At 42.6% G+C, this 20,199-nt stretch overlaps 1 pseudogene; it reads left to right on the plus strand.

The window, feature by feature from the left end:
* The first annotated feature begins 16,866 nt into the window (after positions 1-16,866).
* Positions 16,867-20,199, plus strand: part of LOC148142444 (uncharacterized) — a 52,034-nt pseudogene continuing 48,701 nt past the window's right edge.

The following is a 20,199-nucleotide window of genomic DNA, read 5'->3' on the forward strand; positions in this document are numbered from 1 at the left end:
GTTCCTTTTACGTCGTGGAGTATTTTCTCTGGTGGATGTTGTGTTTCTTTGAAAAGTAAACAACTGGCAGTTCAATTTCGTGACCATCTTCCTGTAGTAATACAGATCCAACTCCTATGTCAAGAGCATCGATCGCAACGTTGAGGGATTTGAAAAGTTTGGTGTAGCTCGAACTGGTGCGATAGTTAGTATTGCTTTTAAATATACAAATGACACCTGGCATTCTTATGTCCACCGAAAGTTTCTGGTCATCTTCATGAAATCTGTTAATGCTACATATACACTGCTGACGTTTGGACAAACTACTGATGGAGTCTGCTTAGTCGCAAAAATCAAAGCAACTCTTTCCTCGAGATTGGTCAAAGGAATTCCTTGATGGCATTGGCCATGGGGTCAACCTTCCATGACCAATGTTATGTCGCAAGAACGTCACCTCTCCTTTCACGAACTCAATTTTGTTTAAGTTTATTCTCAGCTTTGCTACTCTTAATTATTCAAATAGTTCTGCAAATTGTATCATGTTTTTTCATGGACTTTAAGATCACCACATCGGCCAAATACACTGCACATTGTGTTAACCCAGCCCCAGCGCTGTTCATGAGTCTTTAGAACGTGGCAGGTGCGTTCTTCATTCCAAAAGGCATCATTTTGATTTGATATAGCTCATTTGGGTTTTACAAACGCAGAAATTTATTTCTCCGTCACTGAGAAAAGTACCTGCCAATAACCAAGCAGGAAGTCTAATTTGGTGATGTTACGAGCTTGTACAACTTTCTCTGTACAGATCTCCAATCTTGTTATTGGATATGCGTCCAATTCTCTTACAGCATTGACTGTCCGATAATCCACGCAAAATCGTTGAGACTCGTCCGGTTTGGGAACTAAGATTTCGGTGAACCCCACTCACTCTGGCTTGGTACAATAAAATCCTCGTTCGGCATGGCATCTACCGCATTCAAGACCTGTCTCACTTTCAAGGGATTAACCCGATAAGTGTGTTCCTGTATTGGAACTACATTCTCTGTGCAATAGCATTAGTCCTCCCTATTTGATTGCTACAAATGTCCTCATACTGCAGTAACAAACCTTTCAACTGCGTTCGTTGCTCATCAAGGACTTACTCATTTTTAACTTATTTTGACGCACATCAAAATTTTAATATCAGGATTTGATTCCTCACTCTATGGGGCAGCAAACAACGCCTGCTTCTCCAGTTTTTTTCTCTCTCGTATAATCCGGATTCAACATGTTCTCGTGACATACACAATACAGGTCTTTCTTTCAATCTGGCATGTTTACGAAATCGTTCACACGAGTCATCTTTTTCTGAATTTGATAGGGGCTACTAAACATTGCTTCGAAGAGATTTCCTATCACTGGTTACAGCACTAATAAATCATCCCCGAGGCCCTGCGGGAAAACGTCCGAGTCTCAGAGTTTTCATCTGCCACCTGCTTCATTGTTAGATTTGTTCTCTTTCGGTGCTGTTCAAATAAGTCACCGACTCGAATTAATCTCTCCCTCACCGCGATACATAATATGAGTGTGAGATCTCTGACTTTGGCCCTGTGAATTTCTCTTTAATTAATTTCAAATGTCTTCTCATTCCTTCAACGAATATCAACACGAATGTTGTAAACTGAGTAGACTCGTTTGGGGAAACTCGAATAATAAACAATACGAATGGAATACATTTATCCCAATTTTTAGGGTAACCCTGACAGTATGCTCGCAACATGGTCTTCACGGTCACCTTTCTAACGCTCCCTGTGATTCAGGGTGATATATACTTGATTTAAAGTGATGTATACCAAAGTTCTCTATGTTAAAATTCACACAACATCAGGTTATATTCCAACAGGTTTAATTGGAAGCACACTAGCTTTCGGAGCGATGCTCCTTCATCAGGTGAGTCCTGTGTAGCACTAGGTGACCTCTTACAGGTGGATCATGTCCTACTCGCGACACCTCCTGTCCGAATGCTACTGGCAGCACAATCTGGTGCACTTTGGCCTACGTCTCCTCCATGCTAAGCTGCCGTGGTCTCCATTTCAGTCTTTGGATTTTATCTTCTAGATAATTATACTCATGAATATCCTCTGCTTCCTTTTCGGAATATGCGTGTAATATATAACTTTTTTGTCTTGTTTTGATGTTGCAGTCTCTCAACCTTTCAGGACCTAAACGCTTCTATCTGAACATCTGCCATTACCGGTTCGTCCCTCAACATACTGTCAAACAGCGTGTCCGCGATCTGCAACTCAATTCCTTCTTCTCTCTCTTTCGTTTTTGTTCGTGCTGTGACCTCTGATAGTGAGATCTGGTTAATACACAGTCTGGGAAAATGCCAGTATATTTACGTTGTAACTCCTCAGTTTCTTTGTCATCCTTGGGCTTCTCCACAACAAGGGGAGTCACTTCCACCTTGAATCTCTGTAACTCATTACCAAGAACAAACTGAAATACTGGAATTGCCACTCTGTCAATTACTCCCACTGTAAATTCCCCAGTCTTCAATTGGCAGTCAAACCTGATCTTACATCGGGAACCCAAAATTTCTGTCCATGTTTCCCACAAATTGCCATATTCTCGGGTAACAAATCAGAAAGAGTGTGAATTAGCTCATCCCTTACTATCAGCCACTGGTTGGTCCTGTATTTCTCAAAAGTATACCTTCTTGTTCTTCTCCCCAATTCGTTCTGAGTAAACTTTACCCACAGAAGTGAGTTATTTACAGCGATCAGTTCAGAACTTCATACCCACCCTCTGCCCAGGCTGTGTACTGTCCTGCATCTCCTCGGCTTTTATTGCGGTTTTCTTTACTACCTTCATTACTGCCACTGGCTTCGCTTCTTTTGCCACATCTTTTTCCTGGTGGTGACCCTCAATCAGAGTTCGAAGCAAACACATTCTCGCATTATTTTGGTTCACTGCCATTGTGATATATTGCAGCAGAAATATATGTTCACGTTTGCAGGATGCTATGAGATCCAGCCACGCCCCTCGCAAAGACAAGCTTTACGAAAGACGAAGGAAAGGTCAAAATGCAGGCAGTTGTGAAAAATGCAGACCTGATTTTAGAACCATAAATCTTCGATAAACGCTGTGATATTGAAGAAACTGTAATGTTTGCACGTCTCGGCTGAGAGGGGTCATCATCTCTGAGCAATACACACTTTAAATTATGCAACGAGATGGAATGGTCACGAAGCAGTGTGCTTTAAATGAGTCACCCACTCACATACATCTGTGCTACCAACGTCATCCGGCAGTGTTTCCACCGTTGGTTATCCATATGGCTGAAGTTTTGCGCAACGTCTTACATGTAAGTTGAACACCCCAGAATCACCATCACCCTGTAGAGGTGATGTGCAGTTTCCCCAAGGCTGACTGTGGAGGCCAATGCAATGGCACCAGAAGGGAGTTGGAGGAGGCGGAAGAGTTAGGGCCAGGGAATTTTTCATTCTGATCCAGGCTTTCACGGGTTTCTGTTTGAAGAGCAGGAAAGCGAACTTTGCCTTTCTGGGGTTCGGGATGGTGAGAAACCTGGCAGGACAGGACAGTAAGAGTCAGAGGGTGATCGAGGTCTCTATTCATGGCTCCCATTGCTGAAAGGACAATTCAATGAATGAAGCCTTATTCAGAAGGTCCTAGAAGTATACAGCAGAAGAACACTGATCGTCCGTGTTCGCATGATTTAACAAATGGAAGCAATTCAAATTGGTTGTACAGAGCCCATATAACTTTATTTCATAGCCAGATGTTGCATTGATTAGGAAAGGATGAAAGTTTCGTGCCAAGCTGCGGTCCGTAAATATTCCATATTCTACACAAGGACAGACAGTGAATTCGTGCAGGCGTATTTTACACTGGGTGCGTCTTCAACGATCTCGAAACTCAAGACGAAAGTCAAAGTTTTCATTGATATTTCCAACTATACCTGCATATTTAACCCAAGCACAGAATTGCAGTGTCTGTGAACAAACCCTCAAAGGTGACATTGATGTAAGCACAATTCTCTGGTCAACCACACAGAGGAAACATTACGCTAGTTTCCCAGGATAGGGGGGAACAGTGGACCAGAGTTGCTGTTCGCAACTTTTCAACTCTCAGTGAACATGTTTGCAATCTTTTTTTGCAGCTGTATCTAATTTAGTGGATTAGGCCGAAAAGAATGTTGCTTCAAGAGAACAGCATTTCCTATTTCAACATGAAGTGCGATCAGTTCCCTGCTTAATCCCATGTATCTCTCCAGGGAATTGATACAACTCTTTTACCTCATGTCGATTTACTCTGGAAGATAAATCAATAATTTAGGCCAATTTTCAAGAACGTCCTCGTTGTCTAATTCAATTTTAGTATTGTCACGTTCAGAGCTATGTGTTTGGGGTACAGTGGTCTCAGTTGTGATACTGCCACATTATCCTTTTGCTCTCATTCCTGATTGAAGTACTGTTTGCACGTATTCACACGACATATTGTGAGAGCTGGAATTCTTAGATGCCATGACGGGCGCGCTGGGCAATGGAGAACCGTTGTATCTGGTGCATCTGAATCTCCAGGTGTCATTGATCAAGGAAATGCACATAGGCTGGTGCAACAGGTGAAGGTGCACGGCATTATTGGTAAGGAGGTAGCACGTGTCAATGATTAGCTAGTGTATAAAAAGCAATAATTGTGGATACATCGTTGTTTATTTTTTTAATTTTGGCATTAAATGTCTACTGGTTTGCCTCAAAGATCAGTGTTGGAATCGTAATTGTTTCCAACTGATATCGATGATTTGGAATTTTAGGTCATGTATAACGTGTCAATGTTCGCACATGATACTACGATGAGTGGTATAACAAAAACAGCAGAATAATAGAGAGAGATTAAGTGAGTGGGCAAGGGTGTGGCAGGTGCAGTACAATTCTGGTAAATGTAAGGTCATTCATTTTGACAGGCATAACAGCAACACAGTTTTTTGTTTAAATGGAGAAAAGTTGCAGCATGCTGCGATTCAAAGGGACCTGGGTGAACTTGTGCATGAATCTCAGGAGGTTGATTTGCAATTGCAACAGGTAACTAAGAACGGAAATGGTTTATTGACCTTAATTGCAAGACGGATGGATTTTCAAGACTCGTAGGTTATGCTGCAGTTGCATCGCGTGCAGATGAGGCCACACCTGGAAACTTATGTCTAATGTTCGTCTTCTTACTTGGGAAATAATGTAATGGCACTGTACGGGACGCAGAGAGGTTCCATAAATTGATTCTAGAGTAAACAGCTTTGCGTTTTGAGGACCAGACTGAGTAGCTGAGCCGATACATATTGGAATTTAGAAATAAATGGGAGCGGTCTTCTCGCCACAAGTAAAATTATGAAGGGAATAGTTAAGCTCGAAGCAGGGAGGTTATTTCCACATGAAGGTCAAATTGAAACGGAGTGACATATAATCTACGTTTAGGGAAGCAGATTTACGACTCAGTTAAAGAACTGATTCATTACCCAAATGGTTGTGAATCTGCAAATTTCCCTGTCACCTGAAGCGATTAAGTCTAACATATTGCATGATTTAAAGGCAAATCTAGATTGATATTCGAACAGTGCAGAAATTAATGTTTTTTTGCGAATGGGCGGGGAAGTTGAGTTGAGCAGCAAAACGATCACCCACAATGTTAATGAATGATGAAGCAGGCTCGAGGAGTCAGGTCACCTACTTCTGCTCCTTATATTTCTTATGTTTGAATATTGAACATAGAACTTAGACCATTACAGCGCAGTACAGGCCCTTCGACCCTCGATGCTGCGGCGTCCTGAGAAACTAATCTGAAGTCCATTTAAAATACACTATTCCATTTTTATCCATGTCTATTCAATGACCATTTAAATAACCTTAAACTGAGCCAATCTCCTCCTGTTGCAGGCACACCATTCCACGCACCGAGTACACTCTGAGAAAAGACACTACCTCTGACATCTGTCCAATATCTATCAAGCCTGAACTTAAAGCTATACCTACTCGTTATAATCGTCGCAATTCGAAGAAAAAGGCTCTCATTTTCCAACCAATTGACACAACACGATGTTAAAGGGATAAAATTCCTTGAAATTTTCAGTTATTTGAACGTGAAGTAGCGGAAAGCAGGAGGCCCGATTTGACACACATTTCTGTGTTTTTCTTAACTGAATTGCAAGATCACTTTCCCTCTCTCTCGCTGACGTACACAAAGAGGTGATTTCGGAGAAAGTGAGGATTGCCCTCAGGTGCTGGCCCTCAGAGTTGAAGATTTTGGTGAATGCCGAGTCCGTGATACTCACCCCACACAGATCATAAATGCCCGGAATCCTGACGGCTTTTGTGACCACCTTCATGTTTTGTCTGATAAAATCCACGCACTGTCAGAAGATGTTGGAAAGAGGGAAAGATGCTCAGCTGATAACATGCAGATGTCTTTTGAATGTTAGAATTGTATCAGCCTCCTCCACTTCCTTTGCCAGCTGATGACATGTACGCACCACCCTAAGCATGAAAAAGTTACCCCACTCTTCTCATTTAATTCGCTTGACTCTAATCTTAAATTTACACTCTCTAGTTTTGGTCCACCCAACCAACGGAGAACACCTCAGTGATTCACCTCATCTGTGCTCCTTCTGATTTACTACATCTCTATATGATACCCACTCATCCGCGTGCACTCCAGGGAAATTAATCCGAGCCTGTCCAGCCTGTCATCAAAACATAAACACTGCAGTCTCGGTAACATGCTTGTAAATCTTTTCTTCCACTCTTCCACATTTAATGTTATCTTCCTGCAGCAGAGAGACCAGAACTGTTCACAGTTTTCGGAAAGTGACCTCATCAATTTCTTATGCAGATCTAACATAATATCTCGTCTCCTGCACGCAATGCTCTGACCAATGAAGGAACGTGCAGCAGAACCAATGTTCAATTCCCTGTCTACCAGTGATGTCACTACAACTATCTACGTACCTACACCCCTTTGGTCCCTCTGTTCACCAGCACTCCACAGACTCTACCATAGACTGTGTAAGTCCGCACTGGTTTGTGCTCCCAGCTTCTAAAGTCCCATTCTGTTTAGCTATTTTTCATAAAGCAATCCCTCCCTACTTGGGGACTATCCTGTTGTACCTTCTGTGAAAGTTCTCCAACGGAATGATGTATTCCCTAAAAATATGGGAGACCTAACCTGCTCGTGATGCTCCCGTCGTGGTTTTCCCATTACGTTCCTTTTCAATCTCATTGGAACTCAGCATCAAATTGGATTCAGGAGCGAGCGATTTGCAGACTTCCTGCTGCAGTGTTCCCATGCCCACACCATCCCTCCATTGCGACTGGAGCTTAGTGGAGATTTCCACACACTGGAAACAGGACATTGTAGACAAAAATGGACTGCAGAGAAATTGGAAAGGTTATGATTGAATAGGGAATGCTTCCGACAAGTAATCAACACACAAATTCTCATGTTTTAGTTGAGGGCTGGGCAGTAGGCACGGGTAGTGAGGACAGATTAGCTAGCACCAAAAGTGCTTCTGACACTCTGTGTTTGGAGGATTGCGTGCAATTTCAAAACCCATGGAGACGAAAACATGGTATTGTCCGAGGATCTCAGCAGATCTGAATGCATCTGTGGAGTCAGAGAAGGCAAGGTAAAGTTTTCGACTCCGCTGTACCTTTTTCAGAGCATGTTCCCTCCTGGAGAAAAAAATCAAGCCATTTTACAAATAAATCTGAACAATCTTCCATGTGGACTTGCGTCAAATGGCGTTGGCCGTGACTGGTTAATCAGTCTCAACTGATGGGGTGATCGCCAGAGAATTGGGATTGGGAAAGGCGATTCGGAGCACAGAGGACTTTCATAAATATTTCAGAATAACTTATAACTTTTCAGTCTCTCTCTCTCTATCTCTTTCTCTCTCGCTAAATGTAAAGGATGTTTCAGAAGTAGAGGAACCGCAGTTTGTTTTTTAGTTAACTGCAGGCAATTGAGTTGGAAGATCAAGACGGAATGCTCAGTCCAGGATTAGGCAGATATATAATATCATTCCACTCCATCAACATCTCGCTAATCGCAATTATGGTGCTTTTCAATGTGGGACGTTCAGACAAGAATGGGCAAGAATGTTTGGGGCCATTTGAACTAATGTGTTTCTTGCCTATCTTGCACAGGAACGCATTTGTCCACAAGGAGGGCGTTGCGACTGCCCAGAGCTGAACAGTTTCGTTACTGAAAAATACGTCCAGAGAGGGTGTGTAGGCCATCATGTTACTTCGCTTTGCTTAGACATTTTTTGAAACAAAAACGCGCCATAAGCGGCTATATGGGCTCTTCCAAAATTGGAATCGGGATAAACAGATGGGACAATTCACATACACCCTTATGTCGACAGAAATACAAGCGTCTTTGTCACTTCTGATTGCATTGTCGACAGAATGGGCACGTTTTCAGATCAGTGACGTATGTGTCAGTTCTGAACAGATAACTCTGCTTTCTGTCCCTGCAGATGATAAGAGCCTGGCTGGCTTTATGACACAGTCTGGTTGTTATTGATTTCCAACAGAGTAAATAGAGCCAATTTGGTCCGTCACATTTTCACTGCCACTCCGAAGGGCATCCCACCATTTCCCTGTAACCTTGTATTTCCGGCCAACCCACATAATCTGTGAATCTTTCGACTGTCGGCGGAAACCGGAACACCTGAGGAAACCCACGTAGACACGGGGGAGAATGCAGAAAACTCACGCAATCCATCGCCGATGGTGGAATTGAGACAGGTCCCTGGCGTTGTGAGGTAGCAGTGCTAATCACTCTGCCCCCTGCGTTGACGACCTTCAGCATCTGCAGTATATCCCCTCTTGTGCCACACAGGACTCGGCTTTGGAGTGGACCTCACACTCTCTCCCATTCTAATCAGGCCTCTGATCATTCACTCTCTCGAGGTAAGGGCGAGCCTGTTGATAGCCCCGGTTAAATCGATGAGTTCTAATGAAATCTCGCTTTGATTGCTTTCTGTTTCCCCATGTAACCGAATGCTTTTCACGGTTTTCCGACTGAACCAGAATCTCGTATGATACAAATGCAGACAGCTTAGCATCATGTAATACCGTTAAAATAATGCGACATTCCCATCGGAGTCACTGAGCAGGGAACATTTCAGGTTAGATTCTGAGCAGCAAAAGAACAGTGAATTCACATCAGCATCAAAACAAAGGTAAGTGACAAATGTTGATTGTCACGGTGTTTCCTGGACTCCTTCAGACGCCCTTTCCACCCTGCCAAGGTCCTAAAGAGGAGAGTTTTACAAAGTGCTTAGCATCTTACCAGGAGAGAAGCAGAAGAGAACGAGGAATAGCAAGACAGTCATCGCTGTTTTCTGACTTTCGAACTCACATGCAGTCCTGTTGTCATGCATCAGGAAATCACCCTGAGCTCAGGTTTTATGGTGGAATGACAGAATAGTGAGCACAGCAAAACATGTAAGGTAGCCAATAGGAGCCCCTTCTTGTGACAAGACATCCATCCCTTTCTCCGACAGATTGATCTATGTTTGTCCAGTGTGAGAACACATTGCCACGTTTCCCTTACTGCTTGGAAATTAAACATCAACGCGATGACAGCGCCACAAGAGAGTTAGTGAATTGCACCCTTCTAAATGGTGACGATTTCTCAGTTTGTCTGATTGTTACTGGTTTTTGCTTTCCTGGAACGGTCCTGCTTAACGATTCGGGCCAGTGTTTTGAATGGGGGGGGGTGGGGGGTGAAGCCCACTCAATGATTCCATCCCGAATGCATACTTTGCTACAGATGCTCAGTTTTCTCACACCTTGAAGAAAGGAATCCCCGTTGGGGCCGAGGAGGGAGCATGGAGGTAAATAGGTCCACACTCTGATAGAAAATGTTTGTCTTTATTTCCCATTGGACAGTAACATTCAAGCGGGCAGCGCTACGTACCCTCTGATTCACAAAACCTTAAAGTACAAACCGCAGAGTTGAAATAAGAACAAATAAACAGAAAGAGGTGATACAGAGAGCATGCTGGTGTACCCAGAAAAACAACTATCGGATTGCAGTGCTATGCTTGCGCGACACGAACAGGGGAATCATCTTCCAGGCAAGACTATACACAGATGTGCCGATGTACATACTCGAAGAGAGGTAGATAGAATCAGAATTACCGTTTAGATATTGTGTGAATTTCATGCAGGGGAGTACTCAGTGCCAAAAAAAAAAAAAAACAGTGCTATACAGAAGTTCACTCGCGGATTTGAAGACAGGGAGGTGACTGACTCCGAGAACTGACTGTTCCTGCCATGGGTGACTGGCACTGACTTTTGTTTGGAAAGCTGGCATGTTGAAGGAAACACCATGTACCCAAACATGGGGAAGGATTCGATCAGATGGAGAGCGAAAACAATTCTGCTCTGAAGGAGAAACCCCCTGCACAATTTGGTACTTCTCTCTCAAAGTTTCCAAACTTTCCCCAGCCATTTCCCAATTCTAAACTCAGAAGTAAGAAATGCCTGATCAGTGATAGGCCTAATTCGTGTTGGGTACTCTATTTGATGATTGAATTAGATTTGCTAAGTTCACCGGGCAGTTTTACGTATTGACAACACACTAAAACCAATGAAAGTGAAATGCTTTCTATTTGCAAACAGCGAAGATGTTCTGAAGAAAAATCGAAATGTTCTGAAGAAAAATCTCTTCCTCTTTCAAACATCCTCCCTCCCCATCCCCGGCAAGGTTGATGCCTCGTTTGCTCAGTTTGTTTTTTCCATTGTTGCTAGTTTACCCGTACCATAGACTGAGTCCATTTCCGGAACAGAATATCGAACTGCAATGAAGTTGATGTTTGGTCTGATAATCTCAAAACATGACGACTGAATTAGCAGTAAGGAATGCACTTTGCCTTTTGAAATCGCAGCTCTGTCAGTCGCAGATGTCCAACACAAAGGGACAAGCTGGCTACAAATTTTGTGTTCAGACAAATGATGGCGGGAAACTCAGGAAAGCTCCAACGAGCTCCAATTATTCATGAACAAAGAGAAGAGCAAAACAAGCATTACCAACAACATGCCCAGTAGGAACCTTATTCTGTTTCTTTCACTTTCTGTTAACCCAGGGGAATTGTCAGCCTGTGGGTCTCACTGTCAAAGAAAGTTATTGAATTTGAAACTTCCCACATTTTTGTATAGATACAATACATAGACATAGAAGATAAACAGAGAGGGTGGTTAAAAGGGGATGGGCTTATCAGCATGAACGTCACGAATGGCGGAACAGGTTCGAGAGGCTGAATGATAGAAGGAGCTTAATTTGCATCAATGAAATGTGTAGTATTTTGGTAAAACAACTGAGGGCAGGACTTATACAACTAAAATTAGGGCACTGGGCAATGTTATAGAACAGAGATATAAGGGGTAAGGGTGCATAATTCTTCCTGGAGAAATGTGCGAATTACCGGTCAGTCTCCCTTGGCGAGGTATGATTGAGGTCGAGAGGGTTCCGAAGAAATTTTCGAGGAGGTTGCTAGAAATGAAGTGTTTGACTAATAAAGAGAGCCCGGAATCTTTTTCACTTGAGACTGGGAAGTAGAGGGGTGACCTTTTGTAGTTTTAATAACCTTGAGAGGCACTAATAAGATAAATGGAATACAACCTTTCCTCACAGTGAGTTTTTTTTTTTTAAATTTGATTAGAGCTAAGCTTCAGGAAAAACCTGAGGTGTATTCTTCTTAAACAGTAAGAGGTTCATGTTTGAGGTGAACTTCTAAACGAATTCATGGATATGGGTGCAGCTACAAAGATTAGAAGACATTTGGATTGGAGCATGAACAGAGTTTCGGCAGATTCTGTGCAGGAAGAGGCGGGTGGGAATAAATTAGTTTGAGATTATGGTTGTAATTGAATGGTTGTACTCAAGCGTCTGTTTCTGTGCTGTATGACTCTACGCCAAAAATAGTTTTTGAGAGGATATTGACGTTTTCACGCTGGGGTGTCGCTTTGTTTCATTTAACTGTTGGTAGAGTTGTGTTGAAGAGAAAGTGGCAATATACACTTCTTTAGCATTGTTTTGGATACTGTTGCGGGGACGACTTATCAGAGGTAATCCATTGGGGTACGGTTCTCTGGCACAGAGTCTGTCCATATTGGTCAGAAAGTAAGGGGTGTGGGGGAGATGAGCAGAGCTTTGGTCACTGGGGACTCCATAGCTGGGGGACAGATAGAAGATTCTTAGAAAAGAGAGTGTCTAAAAGTGGATGTGTTTCCTGCCAGGTGCCGCGGTTCGGGATGTCTCAGATCATGTTTTTGGAAACCTTAACGGTGAGGGAGTAATTCAAAATCTTGTTCCACATAGTCACCGCCGACTTAGGTTGGAAAAGGGATGGTGATTTAAGGCAGAGATTCAGGGAGCTAATGTGAAAGTTAAAACTAGAACAAAGAGAGTTGCTTTCTCAGGTTTGAAACCCGTGTCACGTGCTAGCAAGGCGAGGCAAACAGACAAGGGAGAGAGACGAGGTAAATGCGTGGCTGCAGGGATTGTGGATGAAGGAAGGATTCGGATACTTGAATATTTGCGTCTCATTCTAGGTTAGGTAGATCCAGTGAAAACGGCATTGTTTGCACCGGAAGCAGGGGTAACCAATATGTTGGGGGAAGCGGGTGGTATTTGCGAATGCTCTTTGGAAAGGTTGAAACTCATTCAGTAGGGCGATGGGAAACTGAATTGTAGCTCCAGTGTACAGGAGATCGAGGAAAATGATTTCATAAATATGGTTACAAAGTCACATGAATTTCACGGGCTGGAGGAAGGTGGTATGAAATGTGTCAATTTTAACACCAGGAGCATCGACAAAAAGGCGGAGAACCAGCAGCATGGGTTTTCGATATTGTGGCCATTTCAAACATGTGGATTGAACAGGGAGAGTAATGAATGTTGCAGGCGCCGAGGGCAATGGCAAAATGAGTGAGAAATGCTGTCGTGATCCAATTGCACCGAATAGGAGAAGGAATTTCCAAGCTTCTGTATCAAAAAGTAGGAGAATATGAGACAAAACCGATATTTTGATAAAGGATGTCTCAAAACGGCATCATGATATTCCGATGGAATGAAGGATGGGTGGAGAGCCAATATTCAATGGTCGTGCAGCAAATTGTGACCAGCAATATGGGTGCAAAGCAGATATACGAGGCGAAAGAGGCGGCGTGAAAGTGAGAAAGTGCGGAGTTGGTGCGCTTCAGATTCCTCGCACCAGTTGTGGCGGAGGTGGGACCTGTCCAGACTGGGGTCGGCACAGCTGGGCAAGGCCTGAGAACCTTGACGTGGGGGGCGGTGGCTTATTCACTCAGGCATATACAATTACTGTTCAGTTAAAATGGCAGGTTGGGGTTGTTTTTGGAACCTTTTTACGTTGGCCCTGAGAAAAGAGAAAGGACAGGAACTCGGAGAAAGCTGGTCATTTCACTTTATAAAATGCTGGGAGCAGCTCTGAGGAGTTCCGACTTGCAATTGTTTTGTTTCAATGTGGACTGTGATGAGCAATGCCGATTGAAAATGTGAGTGCAGCAGCTCTCTGCTGTTTAGTCAGAGTTTGGCTCTTGACCTGGAGAGAATGAGGCCGTGACATTCGGTCTCTGTCTAGTTGGAGTTCAAAAGATGGGAAACATTGCCTCCGAATTTGTTCTTGTGTGAGGCTGTTTGGTGGAGCAGTGCAGCTTGCCTCAGCTGTTGTGGTTTGGATACGCCTGTTGACATTCACACTGTGACGGCACTCAGCGTGAGTAGCCTCGCAAGCCACTGTAGGAATGAACCTCTCTCACTCAACGGTGAGTCGTTCATAGGAGGAACAACAACTTGAAGATGGTGTGAAACAGAATCGTTGACTGATGTTTCGAAGACCCATATTCATTTGCGAAGTGTTATGTTGAGAAAAGTGTACTTAGCATGTGAATTAAATCTCTGAACACCAATGAGCTCCAGAGGACAAGGGAACTAATTTTTAAGCGAAATATCCCTACGTGAATTCACATTGGCATCGATTAGATCAAATTCCATCAGAAAACTACACCCCCCACCCCCGCCTCCCAAACCTACCTGTTCGGAAATCTGCCATTTTGTTCCCGATGTGGAACGGGCAAACTTGTGCTCATCCTAACAAGTGTTACTGTATTGACAATGTCTGTTCAAGAGCAGAAATAAAAAGCAAACTTTAAAAGGACAGAGCCTCGTCCAACCTCAGAATGACTTTGGAATCACCAACCCTTTTTCAGAAACAGTAACGTAGCCTTTTAGACATCCTTTGCCAAAATGATTTTGCCAGAATGGTGCTGAAATTTCTGCTTCCGAAATAATGGTTAAACAGCATTGAGCATCTTAATCTTTTTTTTTTTGTTGTTGTTGCATTAAATTAAAACACCAAAAATGGGTGGAGTCAGGCTCACCAAGATCCAGGGCTTTAGTTTTACCTTCAGTTTAAGTTGGGGTGGTATTTGGAGAGAGATTGAAGCTGATAGGCACAGATCTGTCCCCTCTCCGAAAAAAACTTGCCTAATCTATCTGCTGCGAGAGCGTTACTTTTTTTTCCGGTTTGCTTTTCTCCATACCTGGAGGTAGCAGATGTTTATAAAAAGAACAGTGTTTGTGAGAACCCAAAAACAGACAATGTCGGAAAAACACAGAAGGATTGGCAGCATCTCCAGAGTGAAAACAAGGTTAATGTTTTTTTTGTGAATTTGCGACAGTGAACAGTTGATGATTAATCATTGCATTCGTTTGTTTAGCCTTTAAATGAAATTAAAGTGATGCCAATTCTGTGTTGTGTTCTGTCTGTTAACTGTTTTCAAGAGAGAAATTGCACTTTTCGTGTGTGTTATCTCAATAAAAGTTAGGATCTGGGCTATGTTCTCGATCTGTTTTGCAGAGATTTGGTCCAGTTCTGAACATTTGCCGCAGCTTTAACTGGACGACAATCCTGATTTTGCAATTTAACTAAACATGCATGAGACACAAGGTTCATAATCTGAATTAGAAACTGCAGAAAGAGAATGGAATCGGTCTGGCTCCGTGAGTGAGTTCTCTACATATGACAAATAAAACAGTAACATTTTCAAATGAATTTTCTTTAAATTTTGTGTCCGCTCCGTCAAATATACAAAAAAAAAAACCATAAACTGCTCGAGAAACCCGTCAAGTCTGGCAGCATCTGTGTAGAAAGCAGAGGTCAGTTTCGAGTCCAGGGACTCTTCATCAGAACTCTCAGTGAAACAAATGGAGACCATGTAGCTTCCCTTTCATTGTTGATGGATCGCTCCTGAATGAACTCTGCTATGTACGTTTTGATTGGGACAGTTTTGACTTTTTTTTGATCTTTTTTCATTTCTTGACTAATTTAAAACATGGTTTTGAAAACTGTATCAAAGCCGCTGACAAAACGTGTTTGCTCGAGGAAATGGAACTACAAATAATGATGAGATGTGCATCAATGTCAGTGAGAATTTATTCGATGTCGATTTCAAGGCCAATTTAAATGGAGGGCCTTACTAAACTATCGCTTCCCGACCAAATAAAGCAGATGCATAAACAAGAAATGGAATATGCATTAACATTTAAGGTAGAACACATTTATTCCCCCATTCCATCAGCAGTTGTGATCCCAGTAAGTCCCCTACTAAGTTGCTGATACCGAACGTCGGTGTGAGCTCTGTTGCTGTTCTTAATAGCAGTTCTCACTGAGTTTATCTTACACCTGCTTGATGTGCCTAAGAATTGACCAAAGGCCGTTACTCTGTTCACTGTTTTTTTTCTTCAAACAACATTGCATTTTATCTGCAACGTATTTGATTTGTTAATTTCCAACATTCAGAGTAATAGTTTAATGAAAAGAGGAATATTATTATTTCAGAAATGTGACAATTTTTCATGCTCTCGGGGGATGTCTGATACATCAGAATTCTGTGTTTATTTTCTAAAAAGGAATCCTGCGGGTAAAGTTAGTTTGTTGTTAACCAATGAGGTGAATGATTAGCAGAAATATTCAGAAATACTCAGGAATTTAGAGATAACCATAAAAGTGTATCAGTAATGAAATTATCGCATAGCAAAGCAGGCTGTATGGACTAAGTATGCAACTCATTTTTTTTTTATTGGTATGTTTCACGTGTTAATGAAGTGTTGTTTTCCTTGTGTGTTGGTGTTACGAAAAAGCTTCTGGCCAAGACACAGGGATCAGAGAATCTCCAATTGTTACTACCTTTAATTTGTGAGTCTCACGATCAGAATTAGAATAATTGAATACCCTCATGTGGAAGAAAGCGATTTAGCCCAGCGAGTCCACACCATTCCTGCAAAGTGTATCCAATCTCGCTACACAAACCATGTCGCCCTGCATTTCTCATGGCTAACACATCTGCACTGCACATCTTGGATATTACGGGGAATTTAGCATGTCTAAGCCACCTTCTATGCATATCTTCGTACTTTCGGTGGACATCAGACCACCCATAAGAAACCCATGTAGGCAGGGAAGAATATGCAAGCTCCATATGGAGCATGAGAATGAAATTGAACCGAAATATCTGGCACGTGAAGCCGCTGTGTTAACCACTGAATCACTGTGCCGCAAAAAAATAGTGCAAATATTTTCAGTAAGTAAAATGTCTTCTCTCGTCCCAATATTACACAGACGAAGCTGGAAATCGTCTCACCCTACTCTATGCCTTCATTTTTCTAAGATTTTACTATCAGTCTGGTGTTGTATAATATTGTGCATAACTGAGCTGAAAACAGAATTGCAGAAGGCATGAAATACGGGCAAACAACAATCAGATTTTTTTAAGCTCGGAAGAGAATAACATCGAAAACATGCAGGAACAGACATTGATCGGGAAGAAGAAAGAGGAGGTGTGGATATTGAGTAAGCATGATCGGTAAAAGATTAGGAGTGATCAGAGAATGAAACGGTCACACAGACAAAGTGGAGAAATACACAGGAGGAGGCAACTGCAAGTTTGAGAGGAAACTGTGCATTGCAGAGTTGAGATGGAGATGTAAAATCGCAAATGGGAGTGTCTGAGAAAGAGTGACAGCGAGGGATGGAGAATAAATTAGAGGTACATGAAAAGATGAAAAGGTATTGAGATGGATGGGAGAAGCTGAGAAAGTAATAACCAATGCATAGTAATTCATGGGAGAATCTGTGTTTTGTTTCCTGTTAGAATATCGTCTTATTGAGTTGGTATTTCAAGTTGGCCTCACTTGCTGCAACCTTTTTTTATTTCCTTTCAGTATGTCAATTTCTTCCATCAATGTGTTACGATTCAGAAGTTTAAACTGCATTTGTGACCAAAGTAGGAGAGTTCTTCATAACTCAGAACTTTGAAACTGAGCAAAAAAAAAAAATTGTTCAAACAGAAAACGAGAAAGCACCAGTCTGATGGGCTGGAATATAAGTTCATTCCATCGCAATCGGACGTGTGCAATTATTAACCTTGTTTTGTACCCTTAGGTTGCTTGGTCACTAACGTCAAAAGGCGTCAGAAAATAATGATTCATAGATCTCTTTAACCATTTACTAGAAGTTCTCTTGAAGGAAACACTGCTGCAATATAGCCCTTTACAGATTCCCCGGATTGGAAACAGACTATTGGCACAAAATGTCCACACCGACCCACCAAAGAATAGCCCACCCAGAACCATTTACCTACTCTGTTAGTCTATGTTTACCACTGAACTTTGCAACTTGCCTGCACATCCCTGAACACTATGGCCAATTCAGCTTACATGAACATCTTTGGATTATGGGGGGAAAAGCAGGCATGCAAGAAGAACATTTCTTTCTCTTCTTTTTCAAACATGGAATCCCGACACTGTGGAAAAAGGCCACTTGGCCCAATAAGTCCTTCCTGACCCTTCGAAGAGTATCCAATTACACTGCACTAATCCACCTAAGTTACACACTCTTGAACACAATGGACAACTTCGCTTGGACAATTCACCTGACGTGCATGTCTTTGGAATTTGTAAGGTGAGGCACTCAAACATGGCGAGAACGTGCGAATTCCATACAGAGTGTCGTCCTCGGCCAGAACTGAACCTGGTTCCTTAAAGCTGTGAAGCAGCAGTGCTAACCTCTGAGCCACCGCGCCACTGAGCTATCTTTGCATTAAATTGTAAGCGCACGTGGTGGAAGTGTGGTAGCGTCATAGATACCGATATTAATTCAAATCCGTTCATATCACGCACAATCTGAATTTAATGAAAGACAAAGTCGTGTAATGGCAGATTTTCTCCTTGTTTCCTTTATTGGAGGACATCGGTTGGCCGACTTGAGACTCCAGAAGAGACAAAAAGGACGCGAACTGCAGATGCTGAAATCCAAGATAGACAAGCAGGAGGCTGGAAGAAGAAAGCAAGCCTTGCAGCAACAGCCGATGGAGAACTCAAGCTTTCAGGTGTAACACTCCTTCAGACCTGGGTCTCGATGTATGTACACCTGCAGATCAAGGAGAGTAGTCGGAGGCAGGGGCGGTGTGACGTGTTCAAGACAGGTGAAAACAAGTGGAGGGCACAACGTGGTTGTTCGTTGGCTAACTATGCAATTGTTTAGTCTCTGCAAGAAATTGTTGATTAGAGGAATGGAAGGGAGGGGGAGAGGCCTCGGAGTGGTGTTGGCGGATGGGAATTGAAGCATCTTGAAAGTAGAAAACTAACAGTCTCCTAGCTGTCATCACACAGGCAGAAAATGAGGTGACGTTTCCCACAATATGTGCTCTGATTCGCTGTGGCAAAGGATGAGCGAAGGATGGTCATATTAGTAAAGGGGAATTACAACGGAGAGTGACTGGGAGATCAGGTTGGACCCTGCACACCAGGCTCAGCGAAATGTGGCCTCACTTATCGTTCGGTCTCAGCGATGGAGCGGGATCACTTGATACGAAAAACTACTTTGGAGACGGGGAAGGTGAACAGCTGTCTTAAGGGGAAGGACATTTTAGGGGCTGGGATGGAAGTGAGGGAGTGGTTGTGCCAATAGATTTTGATAGTCTTACAGTTGTTGGGGAGGGTGACTTGGGCTTCAGGGGTGTTTGCGGGGCAAGTGGATGAAAAGAATTTGGAACGGAATGGCACTTCGGTTTGCAGGGAAGGGTGGGGAAAGCAAAATATACTTCGTGGTGGGGTCTAATTAGAATTGGCAGAAATGCTTGAGAATGATAGGTTGGATGTGGAGCCTGGTCGGGTGGGACATGAGGACAAGAGTGAATCTTTTTCATGGCGTTTAATGGGGAATTTAGAGCAGTGAATTGGAGAATGGAGGAGCTGTGCTCTGGGGCTGTCTGAAAGATCAAAGGGGTGAATAACAAGTTGATCAAAATATGTGGACTTCTGTAATGATTGCAAGTAGAATGTCTCTTCATACAAGCAGATGCCGTGTGGTCTGAGGAATTGGGATAATTGTGTGGACCTCTTGCAGGTTATTAACAGGGAAGAGGTGTAGCCCACGTAGAGATGAGAGTCTGTGGGTTGACAGTAATCATCCGTTTGGGACTGTACCCGAGATCAAAATAGAGATGTCAAGACACGGCGGGGTTGTTTCCGAGATGGACCAAATGTGACTACAGCAATGGACCTCATTGTAAACTGTCTGGAAGCAATTGTGGGGAACCAATAAAATCTGATGCGGCGTGATTTTCCATGCATGAACTATTAATAAAATACTTGCATTCCTGCTTCAATGATTCTGAACGACTGGCTGCTATCAAACTATTTTCACTGCAGTTTCATAACCCATGCTTTCTTTAGAAATCCAATGTTCGGTTCAAACCTCTTAGAATGTCTTAATTCAAGTTTTTTTCACTCCTCACGCTTCCTGCCTTTGTAGACCACAGTCTCTCGTTCTACTTAACATGTCAAAAGGAATCAATTGCCATCAGTCTTGCCCAGCTTTTAAACTGGCGCCAGATCTGAACTTGTACTGCTGGATACCCTGACTGAGAAAACATTCTGTCAGTCACATACCTCACTGCATTTTACTTCAGCCATTCAAATAGATCTCATGCATTTTAAACAATGACGGTACTGAGTAAATACATGTTACACAATATTTTTATCAAAGAAAAATTGACAGAAATAGTGACCAAAATATCATTCTTCATCATAGACGGGGCGGAAAACGATTAAAATTTCAACCCAGACAAT

Source organism: Chiloscyllium plagiosum, unplaced genomic scaffold (genome assembly GCF_037043375.1).
Source record: "Chiloscyllium plagiosum isolate Xiang-an unplaced genomic scaffold, Cpla_swu_hap1 HiC_scaffold_29, whole genome shotgun sequence".
Taxonomy (NCBI): Eukaryota; Metazoa; Chordata; class Chondrichthyes; order Orectolobiformes; family Hemiscylliidae; genus Chiloscyllium; species Chiloscyllium plagiosum.